Source organism: Pelobates fuscus, chromosome 7, assembly GCF_036172605.1.
Source record: "Pelobates fuscus isolate aPelFus1 chromosome 7, aPelFus1.pri, whole genome shotgun sequence".
Taxonomy (NCBI): Eukaryota; Metazoa; Chordata; class Amphibia; order Anura; family Pelobatidae; genus Pelobates; species Pelobates fuscus.
In genome coordinates this window covers 80,580,219-80,592,750 of record NC_086323.1, presented here as the reverse complement: position 1 = coordinate 80,592,750, position 12,532 = coordinate 80,580,219, and the positions used below count along the sequence as shown (strand labels likewise).

The 12,532-nt window shown below is 37.4% G+C and overlaps 1 protein-coding gene across 1 annotated transcript in view; it reads left to right on the top strand.

The window, feature by feature from the left end:
• Positions 1 to 12,532, top strand: part of DAG1 (dystroglycan 1) — a 193,286-nt gene that overhangs the window by 34,714 nt on the left and 146,040 nt on the right. The window contains exon 2 of the mRNA XM_063426119.1: positions 6,494 to 6,542. The gene's annotated coding sequence lies outside the window, so the exon portion shown is untranslated. The remainder of the gene's footprint in view (positions 1 to 6,493; positions 6,543 to 12,532) is intronic.

The following is a 12,532-nucleotide window of genomic DNA, read 5'->3' as shown; positions in this document are numbered from 1 at the left end:
AGTAATGCAAAGTATGGGACATGTTTATTGTTTGTTTATTTTTTAGGGGAATTGGATTACTTAAGAGTGTGTTATGGTAGTGATTTGACATGAGTGAGTCTTTTTTAAACTACATCTATTCTAAATGCAGCTTTTGGTATGTTTGCTTACATTTTGCAATTCCTCTTGTTAATTACAGTATAGACTGATTCATTAATGAATTGTCAGGAAGTAACTAGTAAATACCACATTGTAAGCAAAAGAGGAAACACTAGAGATATTTTGGAGTCAAATGTAAAATCCCTGCCCTGCCCTGCAGTATGTCATATGCTAAATTAATTAATTAATTACCAAAGATGCAATCCTAAAGGAAAGTTATTGGCCCTTTATAATAAAGTGCAATACAATGCACTATGTACTGTTACAAATAGACACACACACATATACAGAGACACACATATACACACACATACAGGCACACACACACACACACACACATACATACATACATACAAACACACACACAAACAAACATACAAACATACATACACACACAGAGACATATACATACAGACACAGACAGACATACACAAACAGACATACACACATACATACATACAGACATACATACAGACATACAGACACACAGACAGACATACACACACACATATACAGACACTTACAGACACACACACACATAAATGCAAACACACATACAGACACACACACATACACACACACACACATACATACATACAAACACACACAAACATACAAACATACATACACACACACAGAGACATATACATACAGACACAGACAGACATACACAAACAGACATACACACATACATACAGACATACATACAGACATACAGACACACAGACAGACATACACACACACATATACAGACACTTACAGACACACACACACACATAAATGCAAACACACATACATACACACACACACATACACACACACACATACATACATACAAACACACAAACATACATACACACACAGAGACATATACATACAGACACAGACAGACATACACAAACAGACATACATACAGACATACATACAGACAGACAGACAGACATACACACACATATACAGACACTTACAGACACACACACACATACATACAGATACACAGAAATACACACACACATACAGACACAGACAGACATGCATACACATACATATAGACACAGAGACATACATACACACAGACACAGACACACACACACACACAGAGACATGCACACACATACATGCAGACATACACACACATACATACATACAGACACACACACAAACAGACATACATACATACATACACACACATACGGGGATTCATACAGACACACATACCTTTCCCTGGAGTCCAGTGGCTCAGCCTGATGGGAAACAGAGTTCCCACTCTGACTCCCTCCTCTCTTTCCTCTCGCTCAGCTCCTGGTGGTTGCTGGGAGGAAGTGACCGGGGCAGTCACTTCCTCCTAGCGCAGTGTGACATTATCAGTGGGGGCCCGGTTGTGCTGTTAAAGCGCTGACCGGGCCCCTGGAAATACATTTCCGTCAGATGGCCCTAACAGCATGGGCCACCCGATGCGACCCCTGCGACCTCGGTAGTTCCGCCACTGGTTAAGAAACTGACCATAATTAATGCCCTGCTTCTTTCATAGATGTGCAGTTTGAATTTAGACATAGTTTTTGGGTTGTTAGTGTGTCACCTCTTGCAGTGGAACTGGAACCTTAATTTACAACACATCTAAAATGCATGTGTTTCACTTGAAAAATTGCACCGTATTATAATACAGGAAACAAAACAAACATTGTAAAATAGATTACAAATTGATTAATGTGAAATTAGTTTATGATAGTCTCTCAACAATACACAAGGGAAGCATTGAAAAGCGATACATCTAAAATATGAAGACGCTTTAATTATTTCTAATTATAGATGACTTCTTGGCTGCCCTTACTTAAAAAAAGAAGTACATTAAGGAGCCCATCCTCCCTCCATTAACATTAATATTCAATCCTTTGAAAAGCATCAACTCTGCAGCCCTTAAATAAAATCTGAATTGACATCCATTTGCAGTGTGTTTCAAACATAATAAAATATGTTAGGGATTCTAGTTGCTTTTTTGGTATGGAAATTTGAGTGTTAAACTAAGGAACTAAACTTGTGCCACTTTGTTTCATGTACATTTTATGATGTCTACTTCAAGGAATTTTAACTACATCCCCTGCCGGACGGTCGTTGGACTACAACCACTATAATTCTTTACCAAGCTATGACTGGCAAAGATCGATGGGATTTATAGTCCAATAAGAGCAGGAAGCCACCTTGACAAATCTGGCCTATGTAATACATGCTACTTGGTACATATTGGAGGATTAGTTAGCAATTTATTAAAACACTTGTAGGATATCTGCAGGAGTATAGTATGCAAAGTTTGAGAACAGAAAGATTTATAGGAATGTTATACGTTAAGGGTTTAACCATTTATGCAAATAGTCCTTCTCAGAAGGGCCCTCTGCAGTACCAGCTCCTCGTTTTTGTAAAGAAGCATAAAACAATCATTTGTATTTGATATAAAGCTTAAATTTAAACTCGTGCATTCTTGGTGAATAACTTATTTCTCCAGTGTTCAATTTCCTGCAAACACATGCACAGCTCTATTAATGTATATTTGTGTCATCCTGGGGACCAACTGCTGACTCCCTCATTTCAGTTTGCTTTTATAGGTAACCATCTTGCTCTTCCTTACAGAGTGCTTGTCACTAGAAGTTGGTTGAACAAATCCATTATGGATTCATTATGAGATACCTTCAGCAAGTTAGAAGAAACCCATTGAATTCCTCATTGTAGTCTTCTTGGAATTGACATCTCAGGCTTTACCTGTTCACGCAAGAGCCTAACGCTTTCACTAAAGAGATACGTTGCATTATTATTTTTTTTGTTAGAAGTGTCTTATCTCCCCGCGTGCAGATCACCATACTCACCCCCTTCTTTGCGCTCTAAAGAAACATCTGCACAGGACTGTTACCTGACACATAACCATTAGAGACAGTTTTTAAGAGCTGCATTTGCCATTTTATTTCCCAGCTGCTTATTCACTGCTATAGGTATTGAGTTAGTGATAATAATTTAATAAAATTGACTGCAGTTCCCAAGTAAGCCTCTGCATTCAAGTGGTACCTATGGGCAGAGGCCTATATCTATCTCCTAACAAATACACCCCAGTAGTCAGTGGTTTGTTTGATTTTTACTTAAGGCTTCTTTGAAGGTTCTATGCAGATTGGTGAGCAGTGACTTCAATCAATTCAATACACGTTTACTCTATCTGAACTGTTACCACATTTGTAGCAGCCAGACCACATTGGATATTGGATAATGATATCTTAAGATTCTGCTTAATAAAAGCACACTGCTGTCAGATTTATTTTTTTATAATAGCGAAACCCATGTATTGCCTTCAATGCAAGAGACTTCAGATACTGATTGAGATTTCTTGTAAAGCTAGAAAAGTATGCATTATAAATCCGGATACAAGCTTCATCACGGAGAAATGTAATGTGCCCCTGCCCATGCCAAAATCCACAACTTGTGGCCACCCACCTTTTATGGACCTGCAATGATATGAAAGACCTGCAACAAAGTATTCCTAAAATGTAACAGAAATATATATATTCTCAGGTGTAAAATGAAAAAGCTTCATCTTTCAAACAGGCAATTTCAAACATCTTTTTAAGTCCTCGATATCATTTTCTTTGAACCTGATTCTTTGAGAAGATCTAGTAAAACATTGAAAACCACTAAAAGTATTAAGTAAGTGGTATAGGTTGAGGCAGACTTTGAGCCTTGAGTGCATATGATCCTGTAATGTTCCCAGTAGATATAACAGATAGCTTGGTAAAACAGGAGCCGCGTCTCAAATCTTGTGAAAAGTCACACATAAACTACAAGCCCCAGATCCTTCATGTTGTGTTTGTGTCTCCTCCTAGTCTCTTGACTGCTACATTCTCCGGGAAGGTGTGATTAGTCTTTGCGAATATTCTATTCGTGAGGAAGGCACACAGTAGACATAATATTGGAATGAAAGGTTAAAAGGGGCACCCACAATGTCTCTCTGAATGTGCTATGAGAGTGTTGAGAAACAGCATTGTATAGGCACATTATCAGTAAGGTTACGGTATGCAAACCAAGCAAACAGAATCAAGCAAAAGTACTCTCCATTGACCAAAGCCACCTTGGCCGTTTACCACTGGTAATATAGTTATTAGATCTTTTCACAGGGGTGGTCATAGATAGAGCCCTTGTCAATTAAGGCCAGCAAAGCACCATGGAAGATATAGTTCTGTAATAGCAAGTAATCTGATTTTGGCACCCCCACCCACATCTAATCATATGCCTATAATTCTTTTGTTAGTCCTGATTTTTTTGTGCATTGTTGATAGGACAGGGGATTGTTAACAACGTTGTCTGTTGTGTCCCATATGGAAGTAGAGTATCCTTTATCTACCTTACAAGCCCTACTTTAGCAGTGCAAAGTACTCTGGACCTTAGGGTCAGACGTTTACAAATGAAAATTTTACAAGCTCACAGAGCAGAAAAAAAAATACCAAGTATGATTACCAAATATTACCCTATTTTAGGCACATTTCTCAGATATTCTGTATACGCAATAATTTAATATAATGTATTTCATTTAAGTCACTTGGGTTTGATTGGACAGTCCTGATTAAGAAACCAGATTGGGATACCAAGATATAATTTTCAAGTGGGCTTTATATGCACAGTGTATAGCCTACATAAATTGCTCATGTCCACCAATGATGTTGAATGCACGTGGACATTTGGGCATCTGCTAAAAAATACTGTATGCAATTCTGCTCTAATTCTTTCAAAGTGCTTAATGCACGCATGTGCTTTTGTGGCATTTAAATTAATGTTCATGGTATGTCAGGACAGCCAAAAATACAATGTGTTTTATTAACAAAGAAAGGATATGGCAATACTGCACCCAAAATCATACGTACATACAGCTGTAGTAGGAAAGGCTGTTAAAAACCTCAGGATAATAAAAAAAGAAAGACAATAATAGTGCAGTACAATTTAACAAAGTGCAAAGTATTGGATTGGTGACTGTAGGAGAACCACTCACATTTGGTAGAGCTATATAAGAGCTCTGCTGTATTGCGCATGGACGGTATGATCCGAGGTCCTGGGAATCCGTGTATTGTATATAGCAACCCTCACTTATTTGTTGTACTATAGAGAGCGCCTATAACTTTTGTTTTTAAATGTGTTTTATTAAATAAAATCCATTCAGATGTTTTTAAAATTCATAACACAGTCTATAGCTAACATTTCATTAGCTATTGGTTTAAGCCAAAAACCTACGTGCGACATTTCACCTTGATGTGTATATAGTTCTATAGCCAGTGACTTCCAAGTCATTGTTCATGATTTGTTTTATGGTTACCATCGACTAGTGCAATACAGATTTGCTCCATAAGTTAATTTATAACGGCGAGCAGGTATTTTAATTGAATTCAGTGCTGAATGGTCCCAAAGTTCCCTACAAAATCACCCAATAAAAGCAGCAGAGAAGGCTTATTTGATGATGGCATAGAGCAGCATACTGATAGATCTATATTCTGATAATCCCTCTGTCCTTCACACTGAGATGTAAGATATTCAGAGAACCAATATATTTCTGTAATCCGAAACCTTTGGAAATAGTGTGTGATTTATTTCAGAAAAAAAGAAATCTGGATTTTTAAAGAGTCAACATAACACTAAGTACATGTGTAAGTACAAAAATATTTCCCTTTGAATACAGTTTGTTCTGTTCATTTTTATTGCGCTTTGCGTGGTAATGTCTCATGGAGGGTGGAACCAACCTTTCAGTTTTCACTTAAGCTGTAAATTTGTTTGCAATTCTGCTGTCACAATGTACAGATATATCACTGATGTAAACGGAATCTGTTAATATAATCATAGAAGTAGGATAATGACAAAATCACTAGAACCCCCTTAACAATTAAAGCTTCACTGAAGAATTATTACGCCAATGAACGTTTGGAATCTTTGACATGTAACAGTGATCCTAATTGCTCTCACTCTGATTATTATATGTGAAGGTACCAAAATCAGAAAAAAATACATTATGCCATTTTGAGACAATTTTTCATTCTAAAGAAATTAAAATAGGCAGATTTTTAGGAAAATGTCTCATCGTTAGATTCAATCTATAAAATCAAATAACAATAATATTTTTTTATTTGTCTTATTTGTTTGGGCTTCTAAATAAAAATCTGAAAACTCTAGACAAAGCAAGTATGCTCATTTTCATTTTAGTTTTAATATATTGCATTAAAGGGTTTAAGAACAATGCACTACAACAGTTATGTTCACAAATTCACTTTTGATACATTTCTAACACGTTTTACCTCTGTAGAACTATTTTCTAATTCTTCTAATTTATTTATTCTAGGGACGATTCGAACATCTAACACATCCATTTTGAGAATCTGCCAGCTAAGGTAAGTAGCCCTGTATACTTTATATTAAGTTGTGGTCAGAAAAATATAAATGTGTATTTCGAATAATAAAAAAGGATTAAAATGTAAAGGTGAAGGCCAGTTTATCTCTCTGTAGGAACTCAAGAAGCTTATCAAAGTGCAGTTTTGTTTTGATTTGTTGAAAGTAATGGGCAATCATGATTGATGAGAAAATTTCCTGTTAAAGCTGAAATCAGTGCAGAATTATTACTGCTACTGCATTTTGTGATAACAGACATTCAGAGTTTTTTTTTTAACTTTTCATGGACTATCTCAACATTGTATTTACATTAATGGCATATGAATCCTAAAATACCACTTTATCCATGTACTGTCGACAGTAGATTTCTAATCACGACATAAAATGGGGGGACTCCTTCCAAAGACGACCTTAGAGCTTCTGCAGACCTTAGAGACGCACGTAACATTCTAAAATACCTGTCAATGTGCAGATTTTAGAATTCTAGACAGTCTCTCTGATAGGAGTACGTAGATCAGCAGATTCATAGAGTAAATCCACCAAAGTGAATTCAATGCCAGCCTTCAAAGTGATCTTCATATATTTGCAATCAGGGCTGGAGATGGAGTTTGTCTTGTGGTTTTAACCCTTGGGTCAAGTCCCAAAAACGAGACCCCATGTTTCCCGTAGTAGAAATACACACAACACATACATCAGACAAATGAATCTCTCCACAGCAATGCAGATCCTTTTCATAACATGAATAATTTAACTATGGTGTTTTTCAATAAATATTTCAAGTTTAGCATTTAATGGTAAATTCATTGTATTACACTTGATCAGTAGGTCACTGAGCTCATTTTCCATGTCAAGAATGACTAACAAACCAAATGCTATATATAGTGCATTATTTGGGTCTATAGCATAAAGAATCATTTTATTGAAGCTTCACCAATTACAGGGGCAGCATTACTGGACCTTTCACTTTTGCTTTGTCTCAGTTTTCTGTGAATTTATGCAAAATCATAGAGTTAAAGGAACACTATAGTGTCAGAAATACAAACATGTATTCTTTCACTATAGTGTGGCTGTTTAGGTCCCTGGCCCCCCTCATATCACATGGCTCAATAGCTCGCCTCGATGGCTGAGATCATCAATTTTGATAGTCACAGCCAATACAATACTTTCCTATAGGAAAGCATTGGGAGGCTATTGCGCATGTGTGGCAAAACGCCATGCTCCACCAATCAGCATCTCTTCTTAGAAATATATGGAATCGATGCACCTCTATGGGGAACGTTCAGCTCCTCAATGCAGATTGTGGAGATGCTGAACTCCAGTGGCGCACACTGCATAGCACTGACACAGGAAGCACCTCTAGTGACCATCTGAGTGAATTCAACTAAAGGTGTACTAGGCATTAATGTAAACACTGCCTTTTCTCTGAGAAGGCAGTGTTTAAAGTGCTCAGCCTCCAGGGGCATGTTATAAACAACAAAACCACTACATTAGGCTACAGTTGTTCTGGAGACTATAGTGTACTTTTAAGAACCGCTTACTGAGACAACTATATAGGTGTAAGCAATAAGCTGTGCTCCTTTCTAACAGAGTTGTATATCACGGTTATTGGAAGATTAAGAATCTATTCTTCCTTTTGTGTATATATATATAAAATTAAATGTATCATATTGTACACCATCTCATTGGAGCCTCTCTTAACCTAAATCTATGTTAAAAATCTAGATTTATATGCTTTTAGAAAGATGAGTTCACTTTAAGTCCAACAGTCAGTACACATGGCCATGTAATTGTGGTACGTCAGTAATGGTTAATTACAGAACTACTTAACTTCTAACCATGGCTTACAGGCCACAGAGTAAACCGAGAAAGATTATTGTGCCCGATGTGTCTTGACGGGTTTAGTGATTGTCCTCAGTTGGGGTCAGAGAGAGTACTCTAGCTTGCTATCCACTGGCTGCTGTACAAGTCCTTTTTCATCCTTCCTTGAAATCAGCATAAGACGTGTAAGCAGACTGAGAGAAGCCAACCACGAGGATTGATCTGCTTTCTGTTTTCACCTGCCTTGATTTGTACAGTGGTCACAAGAGATGAAACAGGAGATTACTAAACCTTTGTTTGCACTCCATGGGACAGAACTGTGTTCAGCACAACTTAAACCAATATATTCCACCAATGCATTAAGTGGCAGAGAGAGAGGGTTGAAACAAAGTATACAGTGGGGGGTTATGTTTCCAATTGACAATGAGAATCATGGAAGTTGATGTCTAAGTACAAATGTTATGGTAAATACCCAAAGGAAGCCAGGGCAGATTATATTATATATTTAATTATCCATTATTTTATAGTTCCCTTTGATCCCAGAGCATAGGGCATGAGAACTGTATCTACCATAGGCTTGTGTCTGTGGTTATGAGCCCATATGAATGATAGCATTTATTTTTTTATTTTAATTTAGCTAAAAAAATAATCATTATTTTAATTATGACAGATTATTTTATACATAAACACAACATTAACAAAATGAGTCACAAAAAGCTAAATACCAGTCTTATGTAAATGTATAGTCATGCCCTTTATTTTCAATAAGATAATAAGCAAGAATATTGAAACAGGGGCATAATTGGGTGATAAGGGCAAATCAGCCCTAAATTAGCATAGAACTGGCATGCTCTATGCACATGCCTATGGTTTCCTTCTAGTTAGAGCACTCTGGTTGAGGAATGAGGAAAGACTGCACACCATGCCTTCACGGATTAATGGCGGTCCTGGAAAAATTCACTTTATTTCTGAGGGATAGATATTCATGTCTGTCTCTTCCTAGTTCCTTGGGATTTCAGACGACCCCTGCTTGTTTTTAGAGGTTACCCTTTGTAAGTCATCTTAAAATAAGGAAAGGGTTGTCTACTTTCAGTTCAGATTGACTACTATTGTATACCTTACATAGTATCCTGTTATGCATTGTTCAAGCTTGAACCCATCTCCCCACACACCTGTTAGGACGAGGTGGGCTCAGTAAAGAGGGAGGGAACATTTACAGTGCACTTGCGGTTTATAAACTCACCTGAGAAGTCACTGAATACCACAAAAAAAAATTACAAGTCAAAAACAAAAGAAAAAAGGTGTGACCACCAGTTTTAGAGGCACATGCAGAATCCAGCACCTGCTGTTCAGAGGACACGTAAGACAATTCTAAAAATCTTTGGAATTTTGAAACGCTGAGAGTGTGGGCTTTAACAGGACACATTTTCCCTTTTTAAACATTTACCGCTCCTTTAAACAATTAAGCTTTTTTTTTTCCTGGCTGTTTTGTACTGTTCAGCAGCTGAGTGGGGAGTAATATCTGCTGATTAAGACCACAAATGGAAATAAACAGGAGTAAAACAAACTTCCAGACGCAGTCCGACGTCACAGGGAATTTCAATAGCTACTATGGGGGAAGGGAGGAAAAATGGATGGCTGTAGCTTAACCCACAGTACTGTCAATTCATTAATCCCTAAACACACACACACACACACCAGCCTTTTTATACCAGTGTTTCCCAGCTCATGTCTAAACCGAGGAATGTAACAGGAAAGGAAAGTGAGCAGATTCCTAACCACCTTGCACAATGCTCGGAGATGTTCACAAGAGCTCTCGTATCTGTCGGTACATGGCAGAGATCCTGAACGCCTTGCAGGCGCCATGGAAATAAACTGATTGCCAATCAAACAATACACAGCCCCATCACCCTTTTATTATATTTAGCAATGGCTCGGAAGTCCTAGCACAAAAACACAGCTGTGTTGCTAAGAGACCTGTGTGTCTGAGCTAGAAGTGCTGCGTTTGGTTGGCAGAAGTAAAGAGCAAGGTGGTGAAAACAAGCAGGCAAAGGGGAAATTGCATTAGAAAATATTTATTTCAACTGGGAGTATGCATAACCGTGTATATATAGATATATGTATGTAGTTGGTATTCCCGTCCTTTGTTCTAAAGCCCACTTACAGCTGCAGTGGCTAGCTTGTGTCACGGCTGGAATCGGACCTATTGGTAATCCTTTAGATACTGCTGGCCATACGGATGGTGGTATTAATGTGCATATCAATGTTAATAGTCAATGGAAATAGGGGCAATGCTGTCACACAGGTCTAAATGACCCTCTAAGGACCTAGACAATGGGCCTGAGTTTTAAAGCTTAAGAGAAGATAAACCAACCATTTCTCAATATGCATTCTGGGATTTGTTCAGTTTTTACTATATAATGCAGTCAAAAGTGGGACCCCAGTTCTTGCTTGGAATATCCCTTTAACTGGACATGATGATATACATAATGGAATTTTAAAGGAAAGTCGTATTGTGGAGCTCAAGTCACACTGACTGTTCATATTCTAAATAGACAGTGACACACAATAGCCTTGCAGAGGGTTGACCTCTAGTCTTCATGGACAGAAGGTCTCAGTGGAACCTCAGACAATTTCAGTCCTTGCAGTGACTAACATGGGTCTTGGGCCTGGGGTAATGACCTCACGTACCTCTAACCATTTAAATTGTGCAGTTGGATTCAGCTGGATAAGTAATACAATCCAAGGATATTTTTAGGTGACTTCATTATAATTTGAACTTGCTAATGTAATTAGGGTTTTAACAAACAATCTTTTTTTTAGCATACTATAGTTCAAAGACCCATTACAGTGACTTGTATTACTATAACATTCTGCTATACAATGACACACACTGATACATGTACTCTCCGGAAAATGTTAAATAATAGTATAGGAATGAAGGAGGATAGGGAGCTTTGGGAACAAAATGAGACTGTCCCGCCTAAACAGGGATAATATGCTTCCGCATGGACTGAATAGGCTTCAATCAGATAGTTACAGGCCAACAGTATGCCAACATTCAAAATAATAAGGACAGTAAAGCTTGCTATCTTATATCACAAAATTATACTCACAGTACAGTAGATTACTGATTATTCATCTTTGGATCGTAATGTTGTCAATGTCAAGGTCTTTTAAGACACAAGATGACCAGCAGGTTTTTATTATTAATATTTTGTCAAAATGTTCTGTTGATTTTATTTTTTGCTTTTTTTTTCACTTTATTTTGTATTTTGATGGCCTAGCTATCCATAAATATGGTCATATGACTACCATTGTGTGTCTATTTAGAATATTTAGTGTGTGACTCGAGCTCCACAATTTGACTTTCCTTCAAGTTCCATTATCTATATCAGGGGTAGGCAACCTTCTGGACTCCAGATGTTGTGGACTACATCCTCCATAAGGCTCTTACACTTATAATGCTGACAAAACATCTGGAGTGCCGAAGGTTGCTATGCCTGATCTATATCATCAATGTCCAGTTAAATGGACATTCCAAGCTGGAACTGGAACTGGAACTGGAGTCCAACTTTTGACTGGTCAGTGGATTACCATAGATGGCATATAACCACACAATAGTTAATTATCTAGATGCAAAGCCCAAGATATGGATAAGAAATTAAAAATAAAAAAGCCAATTAAGGCAGCAAAACCTGAGTATAAGAACCCCTCTATGTCCAAACAAAATTAAATATAAAACCATACAGAAAAACAGGTGTGCGCCAAGACAAATCAACAAAGTATAAAAGACAAATCAACAAGATTTAAAAAACAACAGGCAAAGAAAGATAAGATATAAAGTAAAAATGATATAATCCCAATGTTTTTCTGCGTAGGTGTACTAATGAGAGTGGTAACAAGTAGTAAGCTGAGTGCTGTTTTGCTAGACAGTGAAAAGCATGCGCTTATAAATGGCAAGAAAAACATTAAGAAATCATTACCTTTTATTTTTTTGCATTTAGCTTTACTAGTGGTGAATATTCAAGTTGATAATACATTTTATGATTGCATAAATATATCTAGTAGTGGGATTAAAAAATTTTAGTAACCAGTTCCGACTTTTCATGTTTCCAACTACACAGGGTCGGCCCAAGACATTGTGCTGCCTGGGACCAAGCCTCCACCCCAC